This window comes from Ambystoma mexicanum, chromosome 1q, assembly GCF_040938575.1.
Source record: "Ambystoma mexicanum isolate Mex_15411 chromosome 1q, UKY_AmexF1_1, whole genome shotgun sequence".
NCBI classification, from domain to species: Eukaryota; Metazoa; Chordata; class Amphibia; order Caudata; family Ambystomatidae; genus Ambystoma; species Ambystoma mexicanum.
In genome coordinates this window covers 462,590,623-462,609,649 of record NC_090922.1, presented here as the reverse complement: position 1 = coordinate 462,609,649, position 19,027 = coordinate 462,590,623, and positions in this window count along the sequence as shown.

The following is a 19,027-nucleotide window of genomic DNA, read 5'->3' as shown; positions in this document are numbered from 1 at the left end:
AGTTTGGAGACAGAGCAAAATCCAGACATAATTATAATTCATTGTGGAGGGAACAGTTTGGGACATGTATCAGGAATTTCTTTAGAATTTGCAATGAAAGAAGGACTTGGGAAGGTCATGGACATGTTCCAAATTCCCAAGTAATATTTTCACGTATTGCACAGAGACAAATGTGGCTGCGTTCTTCTTCATTTGGTCCACAAATGGAGAAAGCAAGGCGCAATGTCAATAAGGCTGTTTGTGCCTTTCTAAGAGATGTTGGCATGTCATCTTTTCACAATGAAAATATTATGTTTTGTAGCACTGTCACCTGGATCTGTGATATCTTCGTCAGAGAACGTAGACTCCGAATCTCCACCCTCCCCTGACTCCTCACCTTCGTCTTACTTCCAGAACCCTTCTTTTCTTTTCTTCTTGAGCGCTCATTTTATTTATTTAGGTAAGGACGGCCACGGAAGGAAGCCACCGTGCCACCAAGCAGGTGACCAGGGCCCCCCCCGGGAATGCCGAGAAGGGGAAAAAGCCCTAAGGCACAAAAAACTCCTGAGCAATCACTGTGTATCTCGGGAGATATGGAAACCAGGACACTCTTCGAGATTATGTCAGACCAGAAGCGTGGATCCAAAGGAAGTTACTGTAGAACCCCCGGAGGGGGGGCAGTCCAGGCGGAGTGTGGATCAGAACAAAGGGAACCAGGTAGAGGATATGGAACAAGGATAAGAAGGCAGTCCAATACGCACACCGGGATCTAGTACACAAGGAGGCAAAACAGCAGAAAGAATCCAAACGGGTAAGAAGATGGCAATCCAATATTCAGGCTGGGATCTGGTACACGGGAGAGCCAGGCAAGAGGAATACAAACATGTAGGGGAAGAAAACCAAGAATAGCGAGAGAACTGGCAGAATACAGGAAGGCAGAAAATCGGAACAAGAGGAAAAAATGGGACGGGCCGAGGGCTAGCAAAGACAGGAGGGAGAGCAAAGGAGGGGAAGAATAAAGGTTAAGAAGCAGAAACGAAAAGGAAACTGGAAGAAAGCAAGCGGAGATAGGCAGAAGGGAAGGCTGGGATCTGATCGGGGACCGGGACCCCAAGCAACAAGGAATGGGCGAGAGCAGGAAAGGCAAAAGCAATACAGCACTAGCGGACGAAACTGGAAGCGTTGCTACGCATCCGCAACCCGGAAGGAGCAGGCTTTAAGCTCCGGGTCGCGTTGGCGTGCAACCACTAGAATGGAACTGAAGGAGGGCGTGACGGGAATGGCAGCCGTCCGTGACGGGAGTTAGCATCCGCGCCGCAAGCGGCTCCACAAGCGCCACCTGCTTAGCGGCATGACAGTATGCCCCCTCCTACAGTTCCCGCCCCCCGATTTACCCGGATGAAAATAATGGAACATGCGCAGCAGCGAAGGGGCTGTAATATGTGTGATGGGTTCCCAGGTGTTCTCCGAGGAGGGATAGCCTTTCCACTTTACCAAATATTCCAATCTGCCTCTGCGATACCTGGAGTCACAAATTTGAGCTACCTCATATTCTTCCTGAGTGGAAACCCGAGGCAAAGAGACCCGCTCAGCTTGACGTGCCCAGGTGTCTACATGAAAGTTCTTAAGCTGTGAGGCATGAAAGACAGGATGAACCCTATTGAGGCTGGTTGGAAGTTTTAGACAAAAAGCTACAGGGTTGATCTTCTGTACTATCTTGTATGGCCCTAAGAACTTAGGGGACAGCTTGGAAGGATGGGCCCATCGAGGTAAGTATCTAGTGGAAAGCATCACACTAGATCCCACATCCCACCCAGGGACAGGTTGGCGGTGTTTATTGGCTTGAAACCTGTAACGTTCCTGAGACGACCTAAGACCTTCCCCTGCCTTCTTATGTATTTCTCTAAGGAGAGTGAGTGAGGAATCTACAGATGGAAAGTTGGTAGAAAGGCCGGAGACAGGAAGAATAGATCGAGGATGGTAACCATAGGTACCGAAAAAAGGACTAAACCCAAGAGCTGAGTGTACAGAAATATTATAGAAGAATTCTGCTAAAGACAATAACGAGTACCAGTTGTCCTGCTGGGAGTTAGTAAAGCACCTCAGGTACTGTTCTGTGAAAACATAAAAATAATATGAGGCCGGGAAGCCCAAAAAGAAACACACCAACACAGGTTACAAAGAACATACAAGTGCTTTATTTAAAAGCTATAACAGTTACCAAAGTCAATTGACAAACGGATAGCTATTCGGCTCTCAGAGTAACGTAACGAACTTCAACGAAGGTTCGATGCATTAGTAAGAGAGACCGTGCATTGGAATACTTGGGTCTTTTATATGATTTGTCCAGCCCTTGGCCAACCCCCTCGCAGTTTAAACATTCTAGGGATTGGGCCTATGGGTTCCTAGCCAGGTCAATCCTATAATATATGCATTTTGATTAGTTTCACTGATATAGTTGTACATTTACACATAGGTCAGCAATAGGACAAGGTCTCAGTTCGCGACCCCGACAAGTGGCATGCAGGCATATTAATTATTCATGTGTATGGAGGTCACAATGGCCAGAATCTTACTCAGAATGTCATTCGGCCTCCATTTTGATGTTCAGGGTGACTTCCATATTACAAGAGAACCTAAAATGGCGGCTTAATCCAAGATGGTGACTTTCATTACTTTCTCTAAAGTCAAGACCATGCCGCGGAGTTTGTTCGCATATGATGTTTAGACAACTTGGCGTAGGCCAATACACATACAATTGCTGCGATTGGAGGCATAAAATTGTTTCAATTCCGACAGACCCTCCTTTTGGCCTATGCCAAGTGCTAATATCATTTCTAATACTTCTGCAAATAACTCCATGCATTGTCGTCCATACATCCTGAATAATTATCAGTAATGTCTATAGCCATTAGGTCGTTCATCAGAACCTCTTGTAACACAAACTCTTTAGATGCTGTATCTGGGGCATACATTTTGTGCCCTACTGTGCTCACCGCTTGAGCACAACACCCCCCTAACATTGCACATATACTAGGTAGACATTGAAAACAGCAACAAAGGAATAACAGGATTCCCAAAATAGCCAGGATAACAGAAAGCACTTTCCAACCCCAGTATCGTAGAGAATCCCAGAACCAGGCGCTAATATTCCAATCTCCCACAGGAACATGTACTTCAGAACTAAGGATGTGCAAGTTCTGTATTGCTTTGACAATTGTCGGCGAGGAATCTGGTACGGAAACACAGCAAGCGGACTCCACTAATTTGCATACTCCACCACGTTCTGCCAGAATGACATCTAATGCCATCCGATTTTGGAGTGCTACCAATCTTATTGCCTTTTGTTCTAGTGTCATATTGTAGAGTATATCCGTGGTCCGGTTGATGGTTCTCTCCAGTACTCTTGCTAGTCCCCTAATATTTTCAGAGTTTGCTATCTGTCCCCAAAATGGCACAACTGATTTCGCTATATCTCCCAATACTTGCCCAGGGGTATCTCCATCCTCGTCCCGCCGTGGGTGAGCCTTAGAAACTTCCAATGCACTAGCAAATACCCCAGGTAACTGGATTCCTAAATAACAGGTTAACTGCCAATCCTTGGGCAACCAGGGAAATGCTGAACTACCACAAACGAAATAAACAGGCCCCCCTAAATACAGAGGCCTGTTCTCCCCAGTCAAATTTACAATGTTTACACAACCTTCGAAATCTCCCAATGGCTGAGTGCTATTTCTTTGTACATAAAAGGGGACTGAATCAGGGATCAGGGCTATGATTAATAGAGTAGGAAGGAGGCACAGCGTCCTTATTGCCCATCGGAGCCATTTTAAAGGAAATTAGAGTTTGAAAAGGAAGAGATAGTTTATCAGACGGCCTAATAGAGGCAACATTAGGTTTACTTCTATTTGCAAAAAGCGAGCATCCTAGGGGAGTCAATTCACGTTTCTCAAAATCATTTAAATTAGTTCCATCAAAGTTCCCTGAGATGCTATCATTCCAACGGCCAAAGAATAGTGCTCCAAGAGAGGCATAGCAAGCAGTCGTTAAAGGTAAAGGGTGAATATATCATCCAAGCCCCTTGTTCCCATGTTGCGGTAAATGAGTGCAAATCCAACAATTACTCTTAATAAAAAATGGCATGCCTTGCATTCATTGCTATCATTAAAGTGTTATTGTGATACTTTCGTCTATGCTGGGAGTCTCTAGGTGACAGAGTGTGAAGGTGTACAGAGGGAGTCAAAGCAGTAGGTACAATCTCAATTTGCAGTAGAGGTTTTAGAGGGTAGATTTCTTCGAAGTACCAAAGTCCCACAGCAGTAATTACACAAATTCCAATTATTATTAACACAACGCAGCAATACGTTTTCGGGGCCCAGGCCCGTTGTCCGTTGTCCGAGTTGGTCAACCCTTATTACAAGTCCAGTGCGGGGAGCAGCAGTGGAGGTGGCAGGCATCGTAGTTTCTCAATCGACGACCCCAATGTTCGTTGCTGGCGACACGACGGTCGCGCAAATTCTTAGTCCTTCCCAACCCTAGCCAGCAGAATCCCTTTTTTCCTTTTGTGCGAAAGGAACTTTCTTTTTCAAGAGAAAACTTTCAATCACTTCTTCTTTCCAAATGCACGGAAAGACCCGTGCCGTAGTTCTATTTTCTTCGTCGAAGGTCGTACCTAGTGGTACCCAAAACTGTTTGATCCGGAAACAAGGTAATGTCACTTCCTGAGGGAAGCGACGTATCGGAGGCGACGGAAGTCGCAGAACTTGAAACAATGTTTTCCGGAAGTGACTTTTTCAAAGAGTGCAGAGACGAAATGGACTGTTCCCCAAGCTCCACGGGCTCAGAGAAATTCTCCAACGCACTCACAGCGCTGTTTGCTACTCCAAGATCAGAGATTGTGGCATCAGCAAGGGGTTCTGCTTCTTCTGTAACGTGTGCGTCGGGTGAGGAAGTTTCTTGACATGCCAGTGGATCCAGTGTTTTTTTCCAGCCACCCGCACTGCTGTCCGAGTGCCCAACTGCACCTGGTAGGGTCCCCTCCAGCGAGGAGCGAGACTGGAAGACCTTTCGTAGGCCTTCACTAGGACCCAACTTCCAGGCTGAATATCGTGTCCTGGGCCCGTAAACCGTACAGGTAAAGCTGATTGAACCTGATGATAAATGAAATACAGGTTTTTAGTCAACTGGTTGCAGTAGTCTACCAGCAATACATTTTCTACCTCTCTCAGGGCTTTAGGCTTCGGAAGACCCCAAATGTTAGCAGGTCTCCCCATCACTACCTCAAATGGAGAAAGCCCAGTCTTAGTTTGAGGTGTGGTACGCATGGCTAATAATACAATAGGTAAGGCATCTGGCCATTTCAATTTGGTGTCGGCACATGTTTTTGCAAGCTTATTCTTTAAGATACCGTTATGTCTCTCTACCAACCCAGCACTTTGAGGATGTCTAGCTGAGTGAAATCGTTTTTCGATGTGTAACGCTGTGCATATCTGCAAAATTACTGCTGCAACAAAATGGGGACCATTGTCCGACCAAATTACCCTTGGAAGCCCAAATCGTGGAAAGAATTCTTTTACCATAGTCTTTGCAGTGGTCATGACAGTAGCATCTTTAATAATAATAATTTGGCATTTATATAGCGCTACGAACCCTCAGGTATCTGAGCGCTGCTTATTATTACCCACGGTGTGTGGTGCTCATTTGTCGACCTCGGAAGGATGAAAGGCTGAGTTTGGCCCCGCCGGGATTCGAACCTGCGTTAGCAGGATCTGCACGAATGTCAAAGCGAGCGCTCTACTCGCTGTGCCACTTGACCGGCTACTTTACTTTAACGGGGAAAGCCTCGACCCATTTACTAAAAGCGCAAATAATCACAAGAACATATTTTAGATTGTTACACCGTTCCATCTCAATAAAATCAAAGTGGATGACCTCGAAGGGAACAGAAGGGGCCCAAAGCTTCCCCTTGGAGTTACTGTCCCCTTCCCCACATTGTACTGTAAACAAATCATACAATTCTGAACATGGCGCTGTGCAATCTTCGAAATTTTATCATTCACCCATACTTGTTCTAACATTTTCGTGATCTGCTGAGCACACACATGCGTAGAACCGTGTGCCATTGTAACCATTGCCAGCACATGTGAATCAGGGAGCAACCATTTTCCTTCAGATGTATCCACCCAACACCCATCATCATCCAATTTCCCCATTCCTTCGGCCCACCTTTTAGACTCTTCTATTGTGGCATCAGTTTGAATATCTCGCACAGACCCAATACCCTCATCCATTACATAGTCATCTTTTGTTTCCCTTAGAGCATACATGTCTATGCTAAGGTCTGTAGCCGTTTGCCTGGCTATCTGGTCAGCAAAAGGGTTCCCTTTTCCCACATCATCTATGACCTTACGATGTGCTGCACATTTCATGATCGCTAACTGCATAGAGAGTGAGAGTGCCGAGAGCAATTGCACTATCAGGGGACCGTGCTGAATCTTGGTCCCATGTGAGGTTAGGAACCCTCTTTCCGACCAGAGCCTCCCAAAGTTGTGAGCCACCCCAAAGGCGTACTGGCTATCAGTATATATGTTTACTATACCCCCTTCAGAGAGTTCACAAGCTCGGGTCAACGCTATAATCTCTGCGGCCTGCGCGGAGTTATGCGAAATTCTCTTAGTTTCAACAACCGTACTCAACGTAGTAACTGCGTAAGCAGCTGTAGATGTACCATCTGGAAGTTTGAAGCAGGAGCCATCACAAAACAGCTCCCCTTCCGCATTATCCAAAGGAGTATCTATAAGATCTATCCTGCCCTTTGTTTCCTGTTCAGTGGTATACAGGCAGTCATGTAATTCTTCGTCACTGCAAACAGTATTTTGCGGGAAAGGTAGAAGTTCAGCCGGATTAAGAACACAACACCTCTTAATTTGAATGTGAGGGGCAAACAGAATTAATTCATACCTTGTCAGCCGTGCAGAGGTGAGGTGTTGCGTTTGGGTTTTATTCAAAAGGACATCTACAGAGTGAGGTACCATCAAAATTAAATCGTGGCCTAGGACCATACCCTCACTCTGTTTTACAGACGCGGCAGCAGCAGTGACAGCTCGCAAACATCTTGGCAAAGCGCATGCGACAGGATCAAGGGCGGAGGAGTAGTAGCCGCACGGCCTATTCTTCCCTCCGTGTCCCTGTGTTAACACAGCCAAAGCACATCCATCACATTCATGCACAAACAACACAAAGGCCTTGTCATAATTTGGAGTACCCAGAACCGGTGCAGAGCATAACACGGTTTTGAGAAGCTCAAATGATCGTTGATGTTCCGATTTCCATGGCAGCGGCAGAGAAATGCCCTTCTTCGTCAAAGCCAACATCGGTTTTATCACTAGTGAAAAGTTCGGGATCCACAACCTACAGTACGAAGAAATACCTATTAAGGCTCTGACTTCCTTCTGTGTATTTGGAACAGACATGCCAGAAATGAGTTTTATTCTTTCAGGTGTCAATCTTCTCCCCTCCTTTGACAGGAGGTCGCCTAAATAGGCGACCTCCTGGCAACAATATTGAAATTTCTTGAGCGAAGCTTTATGACCGTTTTCGGCTCGATGAACAAGCAACAGTACAGTGCCTTCTTTACAAGCACTCTCAGAATCTGCAGCCAAAAGCAAATCATCGACATACTAGAGCAGTGTACAAGTAGGTGGCAATTCAAGGGTGTCGAGCTGCTCTTTCAAAGCTCTACTGTAAATGCTTGGACTTTCAGTATACCCTTGAGGTGCACGAGTAAATGTGAAAGAACGCCCCCCCAAGGTGAACGCGAACAAATATCTACTCTTCTTGTGTATAGGAATACTGAGGAAAGCATTCTTTAGATCCACAACACTAAAGTGCGTAGCTGTGGCAGGGATCATTGTTAGTATCGTTGTTACATCAGACACAATTGGAAATTGTGGGGCGACAACTTTGTTAATAGCACGAAGATCAATTATGAACCGGTATGGGATTGCATTGTCGCCTTTCTTGTATACAGGCAAAATCGGGCTGTTACATAAACTACCTGCAATCTCTTCAATCACCCCTCGATGCACAAAATCGGAGACAATGCACTTCAAAGCACGCTCGCCCTCAAATGATATTTTATACTGCGGAATGCGTGGTAATTTAACTCCATGTTTCAAAACTATTGTAACAGGCTCAATCTGTAGTACCCCGACATCATTGTTGTCAACTGCCCATAAACTTTCTGGAACAACACTAAACTCAGGAGGCAATGGTCGAGTCAAAAACTGAAAATTGGGAAGTTGCTGTGGTGAAACCGTCAGTCGTACTCCATCAGAGGAACAATGAATTACTGCATTCAGTTTCTTTAACAAATTTAACCGCAGCAAATTCTCTCCACAGTTCGAAGTCAGAAGGAAAGGGCAATGGTCCGTAAAGGGACCCAAAGAAACAGACACCAGCGAAGAAACCGGACAGACAATTGGTATACCAGAAAACCCTACAGAAACATTTGTTTGCCCTGACAGTGGAATGTTTGGAACCCGGGAATGATCAATGGAGCACTTCTGTGCTCCAGTGTCTATCAAAAACTGATGTTTCCTATTCCCCACTAATAATTCAATGTAGGGACCTTTTTGATTAACGGGAATAGGTGAGGGTTCCAAACCCTGCTTCAGGCAGTCCTAACGGAATAAAATATTATCGGAAGGAAGCTCTTCAGAAAGGTAGGCAGCAGAAGGGTGATCAAATATGTTTCTTGCGTCTACACTCGAAGTCTGATTTTCCCGTGAAAAAGGTTGCTGAAGATCTTGTGAAAACTGACCTCTATCAGGGCCCCCTGCTCCAGGGCGACCTCTAGGTCGTCTACCCATACTCCCAAACGCATTGTTTGACCTTTGTCGAAGGACGGGCACTGTGCTCGCCAATGACCTTCCTGGCGGCAATAGGCACATTGATTAACATTTACAGGACCCAAAGGAGCGTTTCCTTTTGGGACATACTGACCTCTGATCTGTGAAGTACCTCGTCTGGGATTTCTAACAATTTGTTGTAACAATACTTTAGTCTTCAAATCTCCTTTCCTCTTCTCTATTTTCTCCTTTTCATTATTAACACGGTTCTCATAATACTGAGCCATGTGCAAAACTTCAGATTGGGATTTCGCCTGCCAAGCTCTCTCAGAGGACACAATCTTCGACTGGATGTCGGGCAACAACCCACGTACAAATTTGTCCACAAACAACCTTTTCCCAGACTCTGTACCCAAGTCATGTCCACTGAAGTCAGAGAATACCTGTTCGAATCGATTAAAGAATTTGGTGGCACCTTCAGTTTTTCCTTGAACACAGGCCGTAAGCTTGTCCCAAATAATTCTTTTCTCAGGAATTATGGTTTTCAATTTTGCGACAATTCTATCAGGCAAAGTAAGTATTACCTGAGGTGGTTTCTCACCAGCTGGTTTTCCCCATCAAACCTAGTCATGTTAGCCCACGTATCTCCCAATCCTGGCACATCGTCTATTGTTCGAACCTGCTTCCATAAATCTACGGGCAGGAGTACAGGGAATAGCAAGTCAATGTCACTCAAGGTGAACACAGAGGACTGCAAAACGGACTCTATCTCTTTGTAGAATCCTGTCAGGTTTTTCCTGATATCGGGAATTGATTGTCTAATAGTGTTCACTTCCTGTCGTGAAAACGGGATGTGAACAAATTGTGATACATAATGTGCAGGGATATCCACAGCGGGTGCACCAGTCCCAGCGTTAGCGGGAATCTCAACCTTTGGGACAAATGTCGGCGGAACCTCTCTCATAGGCAACTGAGATATAGGTAACTCCGACCGCTTACTAAGTAACAAAGCCAGGTTGAGCGCTAAGGCAGTCGAAGAAGTGTCGGGCGAAAAAGCCCTTTTACAAATTCCCAATAACTCTATAGGACAACTAACCTTCTTCCTTACACATTCTTCCTGCAGGTACTGTACCATTACCTGAATCACCTTCCTCTGCATTTCTACTGTATACTGACTATACGTGTCATATACTTCATCTGGCGGTATTGATGAATCCGAGATCCATCGAATCGCATCTTTGATACAAATTCGTACTTCCTCAGGTGCCGATCTACGACATGGAAGGAACTGTTTCTGCACATACATACTGTTGTCTTCATCAACCTCATCTTGTGATTTCTCAAAGTCCCTCCTATACTCAAACAATCTCTCAACATGACCATGTACTTTCTCCTCTGTGTCCCTCGAAAGTGCTAAAGCATTTAGATCCCTCACCCCTTGTGGGAGATCCGAATTTTGTAATCATACCCCCCAAATGAGTCCCCAAACCTTCGATAAAAACATTTTTCTCGGGAAAACTGTTCAAATTTGATAATGTGGAAAAAACGTTAACTTGATCACCTTTCTCCATACAGTGCGTAGCCCATGCAAATAATTCCAGTTTCTTGTCTGCAGAAACAGTATTACGAGTGACAATCTTTGACCCCGCACCTTGATCAACTTCAGTCACTATAGAACCACTCGGGAGCAGAGGCGTGGACAAATTCAATAAGGGTGCAATTATCGGCGCAAGAGGAAGGGGTGGCGGGATAGGTGGAGGAACAACAACTACAGGAATAGGAACAATAGGTTGTACAGGGGGAACAGGAATAACAGCAGGAACAACAGCAGGAATGGGGAGAGCACCCGAGAGGGGATCATACGGAGGTGGCGCAGAGGCACCAGGCCTGTGTTCGTTTAACAATTTTTCAATAAATTCTTCAGAAACATGGAAATATTTAGAGGGATACATTTTCTGGATTCTGAGTGAAAAAGCCCTATCCATATTTTTAACTGACTCTGAATGTTTTTCCTTATCATATAACAACGCCTTTTCAGCATTTGTTTTATGACGGCGTGCATGTTTATCCCTACTTTTAAGCTGCTGCAATGCTTCTTTTTTCCAATTCTGCAAAACATCAAATGCTGCAGGTCTGGCCTTCTTTTTTAGCAAGACCGATTCTAGGTATTCAATACGAGGGATCTCGAAACTACCATTGATTGGCCACTGAAATTCAGAGGCATGTCTGGTTTGTCTGTGCCAAATATCATTAAATACTATACTTCCAATGCCATACTTACAGTACATAGTACATGCCGGCGACCCCTCGTGTGGTGCCGGGCGGCTAAATTCCAAAGATTGTCGATCGCTGCGGAACAGAGCCCTAAAGCAGCTAGAAAATTTCCCAGGCATTTCACAAAAAATTGGTGTTACCTGGTCAATAATTGTGTATGCAGGTACAATACGCCAAATTCAAATTGTCAGGGTTAAATTAAGAGCCGGGTCACGACTGCACCTGACCAAACCTAAGGAGGACCGTACGGTTTACCAAAGAACTTACCTAAAAAATGTTACCTTGTGTTTGGTGGTTTCGACAAATCTGCCCGCCTCAAAAATGGACCCTCGTCAAGATGCCGTGTCAGACCACACAACTATCGTCCAAGGATTGGATCGTGCAGCGCTGCCGAGGTATCGCGTCTCGTTCGGTCGGGCCCGCAGTATCACACCGTCCGATCCCAGTTCGATAGTCTGCGTCAACCTTCAATGATCCGGCATCAATCTTGAGGGTCCCTATTCGGGCGCCAACTGTGAAAACATAAAAATAATTTGAGGCTGGGAAGCCCAAAAAGAAACACACCAACACAGGTTACAAATCACATACAAGTGCTTTATTTAAAAGCTACAACTGTTACCAAAGTCAATTGACGAACGGATAGCTATTCGGCTCTCAGAGTAACGTAACAAACTTCAACGAAGTTTCGATGCATTAGTAAGAGAGACCGTGCATTGGAATACTTGGGTCTTTTATATGATTTGTCCAGCCCTTGGCCAACCCCCTCGCAGGTTAACCATTCTAGGGATCGGGCCTATGGGTTCCTAGCCAGGTCAATCCTATAATATATGCATTTTGATTAGTTTCACTGATATAGTTGTACATTTACACATAGGTCAGCAATAGGACAAGATCTCAGTTCGCGACACCGACAAGTGGCCTGCAGGCATATTAATTATTCATGTGTACGGAGGTCACAACGGCCAGAATCTTACTCAGAATGTCATTCGGCCTCCATTTTGATGTTCAGGGTGACTTCCATATTACAAGAGAACCTAAAATGGCGGCTTAATCCAAGATGCGACTTTCATTACTTTCTCTAAAGTCAAGACCTTGCCGCAGAGTTTGTTCGCATATGACGTTTAGACAACTTGGCGTAGGCCAATACACATACAATTGCTGCGATTGGAGGCATAATATTGTTTCAATTCCGACAGTTCAAGTGTTCCGTTAAGGCGTTCAGTTTGTCTGTTGGATTGCGGGTGAAATCCAGATGTGAGGCCTCTTTCAATACCCAGCCTCTCGCAGATGCCCTTCCAGAAGCGGGAAGTGTATTGACTCCCTCTGTCTGAGATTATCTTTGTGGGCATTCCGTGCAACCTGAAGATATCCTGGAGAAACACTTCCGCCATTCTTGCTGCTGTTGGGACCCCGGGCAAAGGGGAGAAGTGAGCCATCTTGGTAAATGAATCCACTACCACCATTATACACGTGCATCCCTGAGATGGAGGTAGATCCACAATGAAGTTGGTTGAAATAGAGCTCCAGGGGCCATCAGGTACAGCACAGGGTTCAAGCAATCCAATCGGTCGTTGACGGGAAGATTTGCTTCAAAGACAGACAATACAAGACCGAACGTACCGATCTACGTCCTTTCTCATCCTTGGCCAGTAAAAGTGTCTTTGAAGGTACTCAAGAGTGCCTGTTCCGCCTCGATGACCCGCAATTTTTGAGTCATGGCACCTGGTCAAAGCCATCTTGCAAAAGGCAGGTGTGGGTAAGTAGAGTGTACCCTTTACCAAGTAGCGACCATTTCTAATTTCGTATGTAAGGTCCTTTGGATGTTTATCAACCTCAAAGCGACCTCCCGAATCCTCCTTGACTTGTCTGAGAAACGTAGAAACCACTCTGATGCTCTTGGTTCAGGGAAACATCCGTTCAGGGGACATCTCTGACTCTGGCAAATAATCACAATGACGGGAAAGGGAGTCTGCCACTACATTCAATTTACCTGGAATGTATGTGATGTGGAAGTCAAATTGGGCAAAGAAGTGGGCACATCGAGCCTGTCGGGTGTTGTAACACTCGAATTGCCTCAGGACCTGCAAGTTCTTATGGTCGGTCAGAATGGTAAATGGAAACCTGCCTCCCTGAAGAAGATGACGCCATTCCACACAAGCAGATTTCATGGCTAGCAACTCCCGTTCGATGACTGAATAGTTCCTTTGGCTGACGTTTAGGGTTTTCGAGAAATATGCGCCTGGATGTTCAACTCCCTGGACTTCTTGTAGGAGGACAGCTCCAATGGCGGCTGCTGAGGCGTCGGTTTCTAAGATAAAGGGCAGATTTTGATCTGGCTGTTGTAAGATGGATGCTGAACAAAATGCTTCTTTGAGGTCTCCAAAACTGTCTTCGGCCTCCACAGACCATTTGAACGGTTCCGAAGACTTCTTGAGTAGTGAAGTAATGGATATAATCTTTTGAGAAAAGTTTGGTATGAACCTCCGATAAAAGTTAGCCAAACCCAAGAACTTTTGGATTTCTTTGACCGAAGTGGGTGATGGCCAATCTAGTATGGATGACACTTTGTGGGGATCCATACAGATTCCTTGATTTGGCAGAATATACCCTAAGTAGGGGATGGACGAGGCAGAGAACACACATTTGGCAAGCTTGACCGTCAAGTTATTGTTTCTAAGTCTTCGGAAGACCTCCTTGACATGCACTTCGTGTTCTTCAGGATTGTTTGATTATACCAGGATGTCATCGAGATACACTAAAGTGGTTTGGCATAACAGATCAGAAAACAGTCTGTTCATAAAACGTTGGAATACTGAGGGGACGTTAACCAATCCGAACAGCATAACTTGGTACTCAAAGAGTCCGAATGGAGTCCGGAAGGCAGTCTTCCATTCGTCTCCGTTCTGCACGCGGAGAAGTTGGTAAGCATTCCTTAAATCGAGTTTGGTGAATATCGTGGCTCCATGAACTGCTTGTAGAATCTCGGTGATCAAAGGCATAGGATAACGATCCTTCACTGTTACTTTATTTAAGCCTCGATAGTCTATGCATGGCTTTAGTTCTTTGGATTCCTTCTTGGAAATGAAAAACAGAGAGGCCCCTGCGGGGGACTTTGAAGGTCGAATGAGCCCATTTGCCATATTGCTGTCCAAATATTCCCTGAGGAATTTTTTCTCCTCCAAAGACAGCGAAAACATCCTACAAAATGGCACCAGCGCTCCCAGAGTAAGGTCAATGCAGCAATCCTCGGGTCGATGCGGAGGCAGTTCGACGGGTTTCTTCTCAGTAACTACCTCAGTAAACTCCTTAAGGTAATGGGGCAGACAATGTACGGTCTTTGTCTCACAGCTGTTCGTTGTCTTAACGGTTTCGAATCTGGGCTCGGGTAAACACTCTGACTTACAAAAAGAGGATTGAAAATTTAGCAGGTTCTTTGTCCAGTCGATATTGGGGTTGTGCTTGCGTAGCCAGCATATTCCCAAAATGATGGGGAAGTGAGCAGCTCTGATGATGTCAAAAGTGATTCTTTCAGAGTGTTGTTGTATCGACAAGGTGAGTTCTTCGGTGGTGTGGGTGATCATGCCAGAGCTCAATGGTTCATCATCCACCCCTTCTACCTTCTGATCTTCTTGCTTGGCGATTCTTTTGACCCCCTTTTGTTCTGCCCAGTGGGTATCTATGAAATTGCCAGCTGCCCCACAATCAAGTAGAGCTAAGGTTGTTACTTCTGTAGCCTCTAATTTGAGAGTAACTGTGAGCACCATCAAACATGAGTCCTCAGAAGTCTCCGATGACGACACTGAAAGAGGAGCATAAGGACTTGCACCAGCCCCTCGGTAGTGAGTCCCAACACTTACCGAGGGCGAGCGTTTCCCGACCTTCTGGGTGGTACATCCGGCCAATACCTTAGCATATGTGTGGATGCTCCGCAGTACATGCACAGACACCCCTCCCTGCGCCTTTTACGTTCCTCCGGTGTGAGTGGGGCTCGAGTTGTGCCAATTTGCATTGGTTCTTCCTTGGAGGTTCGTGGGAAGGGTACTGACGTGGACGGGTGAGTGTCCAAGAGAGGGGGTACGTTTAACTTGGTTCTTTTCTTTCGCATGCGTATTTCTGTCATTCTGAAGTCGATTCGGAGAGTAGCAGTCAGGAGCTCAGCAAAGGATACGGGTCTTTCAATCCGAACTAGTTCATCTTTTAGGTCTTCTCTTAAACCTCGCCAAAAAATGGCATACTGTGCCTGCTCCTGCCAACCTGCTTCAGCTGCCACCTGTTTAAAGGCTGCTATGTATGTCAGAAGATCCGAACTTCCTTGTCGAATATCAAGAAGATCTTCTGATGCCAAAAAAGTGCTTTCGGTACGCAGAAAGGTTTGCTGCATCAAGGTTTTGAAAGCATTGTAGTCCTGCAATACGGGATCAGGCTGGTTCACCAGCGGGGTGGCCCATGCCAGGGCATTACCGGTCATATGGGTGATCATAAACCCCACCTTGGAGTGATCGGATCAAAGGTCTGGGGGCAAAATGAGAAGTGTAAATTGCAGGCGTCCAGGATCTCTTTGACCCTTTTTGGAGAGCCATCAAACTTGCCAGACACTAGGGGAAGCGGTGGAAGATCAGTTGAGGGTCGCTCCCTCTCAGTCATGCGTTGCTGTAGGGTGGCATTTGCTTTCAGATTCTGCATTTCCAAATTCAGACTTTGTAGAGCAGCTACAAGTTCTTTTACTTGCTGCGGGGTGGCCATCTTAATCTCTTTCGGGCGTCGCAAACTGTCACCTGGATCTGTGATATCTTCGTCAGAGAACGTAGACTCCGAATCTCCACCCTCCCTGACTCCTCACCTTCGTCTTCCTTCCAAGAACCCTTCTTTTCTTTTCTTCTTGATCGCTCCTTTTTTTTATGTCTGTAAGGACGGCCACGGAAGGAAGCCACCGTGCCGCCAAGCAGGTGACCAGGGCCCCCCCCCGGGAACGCCAAGAAGGGGAAAAAGCCCTAAGGCACAAAAAAACCGTGAGCAATCACTGTGTATCTCGGGAGATATGGAAACCAGGACACTCTTGGAGATGATGTCAGACCGGAAGTGTGGATCCGAAGGAAGTTACTGTAGAACCCCCGGAGGGGGGGGCAGTCCAGGCGGAGTGTGGATCAGAACAAAGGGAACCAGGTAGAGGATATGGAACAAGGAGGAGAAGGCAGTCCAATACGCAGACCGGGATCTGGTACACGAGGAGGCAAAACAGCAGAAAGAATCCAAACGGGTAAGAAGATGGCAATCCAATATTCAGACCGGGATCTGGTACACGGGAGAGCCAGGCAAGAGGAATACAAACAGGTAGGGGAAGAAAACCAAGAATAGGGGGAGAACTGGTAGAATACAGGAAGGCAGAAAATCGGAACAAGAGGAAAAATGGGATGGGGGAGGGCTAGAAAAGACAGGAGGGAGAGCGAAGGAGGGGTAGAATAAAGGTTAAGAAGAAGAAACGAAAAGGAAACTGGAAGAAAGCAAGCGGAGATAGGCAGAACGGAAGGCTGGGATCCAATCGGGGACAAGACCCCAAGCAACAAAGAACGGGCGAGAGCAGGTAAGGCAAAAGCAATACAGCACTAGCGGACGAAACCGGAAGCGTTGTGACGCATCCGCAACCCGGAAGGAGCAGGCTTTAAGCTCCGGGTCGCATTGGCGTGCAACCACTAGAACGGAACTGAAGGAGGGCGTGACGGGAATGGCAGCCGTCCGCGATGGGAGATAGTGTCCGCGCAGCGAGCGGCTCCACAAGCGCCACCTGCTTAGCGGCATGACAAGCACATACATTTTTCGTAGAGATGGAGTCCATCTTACTTATGCTGGTTATCAGATTTTTGTGAGAAATATACAAAATGCATTGCGTCCTTTTGTGGAATTACAGCCATCTTTTTTGCATTAGGTGTTCACTATTTCAAGTTTTTCAAATACAAAAAAACACCACCAAAAGGCTCTTTTCAGAGCCACCACTTCCACCCAGAGAAAAGTGCAATGATTTTGATAGGGCAGCACCCCAAAATGTTTGATGTTCGCGAACTGTCTGCGGACTTCTAAAAATATTGCACAGGGCCCTGCTCCATTTATTAGTCACTTTTATTTTTAGACTATGAAGGGCGGCTCTGAAAAGAGCCTTTTTTAATTTTTGTTGTTTGAAATTTTTTTTGTTTTTTTTTCACACGACACACTAGGTGAGGAGGGGAAAGGAGGGTAAGGGGAGACACCAACCATGGGGATAAAAAAGGGCGGGTGGAGAGAGGAAGATGTAGGGTGAGCCTTACTTAGGTAGTGGGCAGGTCTTCTTGTGCTCCAAGACCGTAGTCTCGAAAGCACTTCAAAGTCTCTCCCCCTGCAGAGTACTGCGTCGCAGTACATACACAAAACTGTGACCCTCGAAAGGTAAGGGTCATCAGCATTGTGAATTGTCTGTGAGGCAGCTGGAGGGAGCTGCTCTCCCACAGGAGTGTCTCTTGTGGTGAGAGGAGGGGAAACAGAGGATGAAGTAGAGGAACTCAACCTGCTACGCTCCTCGCAAAGTATAATCTTGCGAACGGCCCCACCGTGGAAGGACCTTAGGTGTCGCTTCATAGTAGTCGTACCAAAGCTGTACGAACCAGGCCTCCTGTGACTCAGCACCATTTTGCACTGGCTGCAGGTGACTTTGTTCTCACGCGCCTTGGGTACGTTACCATGAATGGTAAATAACTGTGTGAACATGACGGTACAGAACAGCCTTTGACTCCCGACATGGTAGAATCAAGGGGCGGCCACGAGTCTGATGAACCCAACAGAGAGGCCAGCCACGAGAGCGAGTCGGATGCAACCGACGTGGAAGCTGACCTGGAGGCCATCAGCGGGTCAAAGATACCCAATGCAACGGCAGGGTCTTTTGTTCCCACTGTGACGGGAACAACAGGCGGACCTAGTTTCTGGCCGGGCGGCAGGGCAAACACAGCCGACCCAAACCGAACGGCCATGACCAATAAAACAAACATGCAGCCGGCGAGGTACAGGAACGGAATATCTGCCGTCCGTTCATCAATAATGGAGACCTCATAGGAACGGACGCCAAACAAGATTCACAGGATACAAACATTATGATACCCGCTCCCCGCTCTTGCATGAAAATGATAATCTCACCTGAAAATCAGTCCGGCAACAATCCAGGGCAGGCAGACAGAACATGGGAGAAAATGTCAGGACAACTCACGAGCAGAGAGGAAGGGGGCGGGGCTTATGGGGATATTTGTAGATGTGGCAACAAAGTCCCTACTGATTGGTTAACAGGTCTCTGGCCCCCATTTAAGGGTGAAACTGACAATGGACTGTGTGTGTTTTGTCCACTTTCTTCCAGAACATCCGAGCTGAGGGAGAGAGAGCCACACCAGAGACGCCCTGGGCCTATGAAGACTAACTGGAGGATTCTGAAGGTCCAACCATACCCAAGAAGGAGCAGAAGACTGAATTGAAGTATTCTTATTTTTTTTTCTTCACCTGAATAAAGGATTTTATTTTTCTTTCATTTCTGCTTTCCTGCCTCATTATTACAAACCGCCACACCCAAGACTCATGGCGAGTACTGGTAGTAGGGACTCCCACTACCTCAATCTCATCATCCTCTTCATCCTCCTCTGCATCCTCATGTCTGTTCCCCTCTTCAGGCCCTTGGGGAGGTGGTGGTGGTGGAGGGGGTGGGAGTGGTGCTGAGGCAGATGTAGCACCAGGTGGCAGTAGAGGAACCATGGACGCTATCAGGGTTCAGAAAGATCTGGAAAATTGGCAGCAAAATACCAGCTAAATTAGACAATGCTTTGTCAAATAGCCAAAAGCACAATGAGGATGAGCTCTAGGATGTGGCCTTTTATAGGGGTGCTGTTGCACATTCGCAGACACCCGCCTTGTCCGCG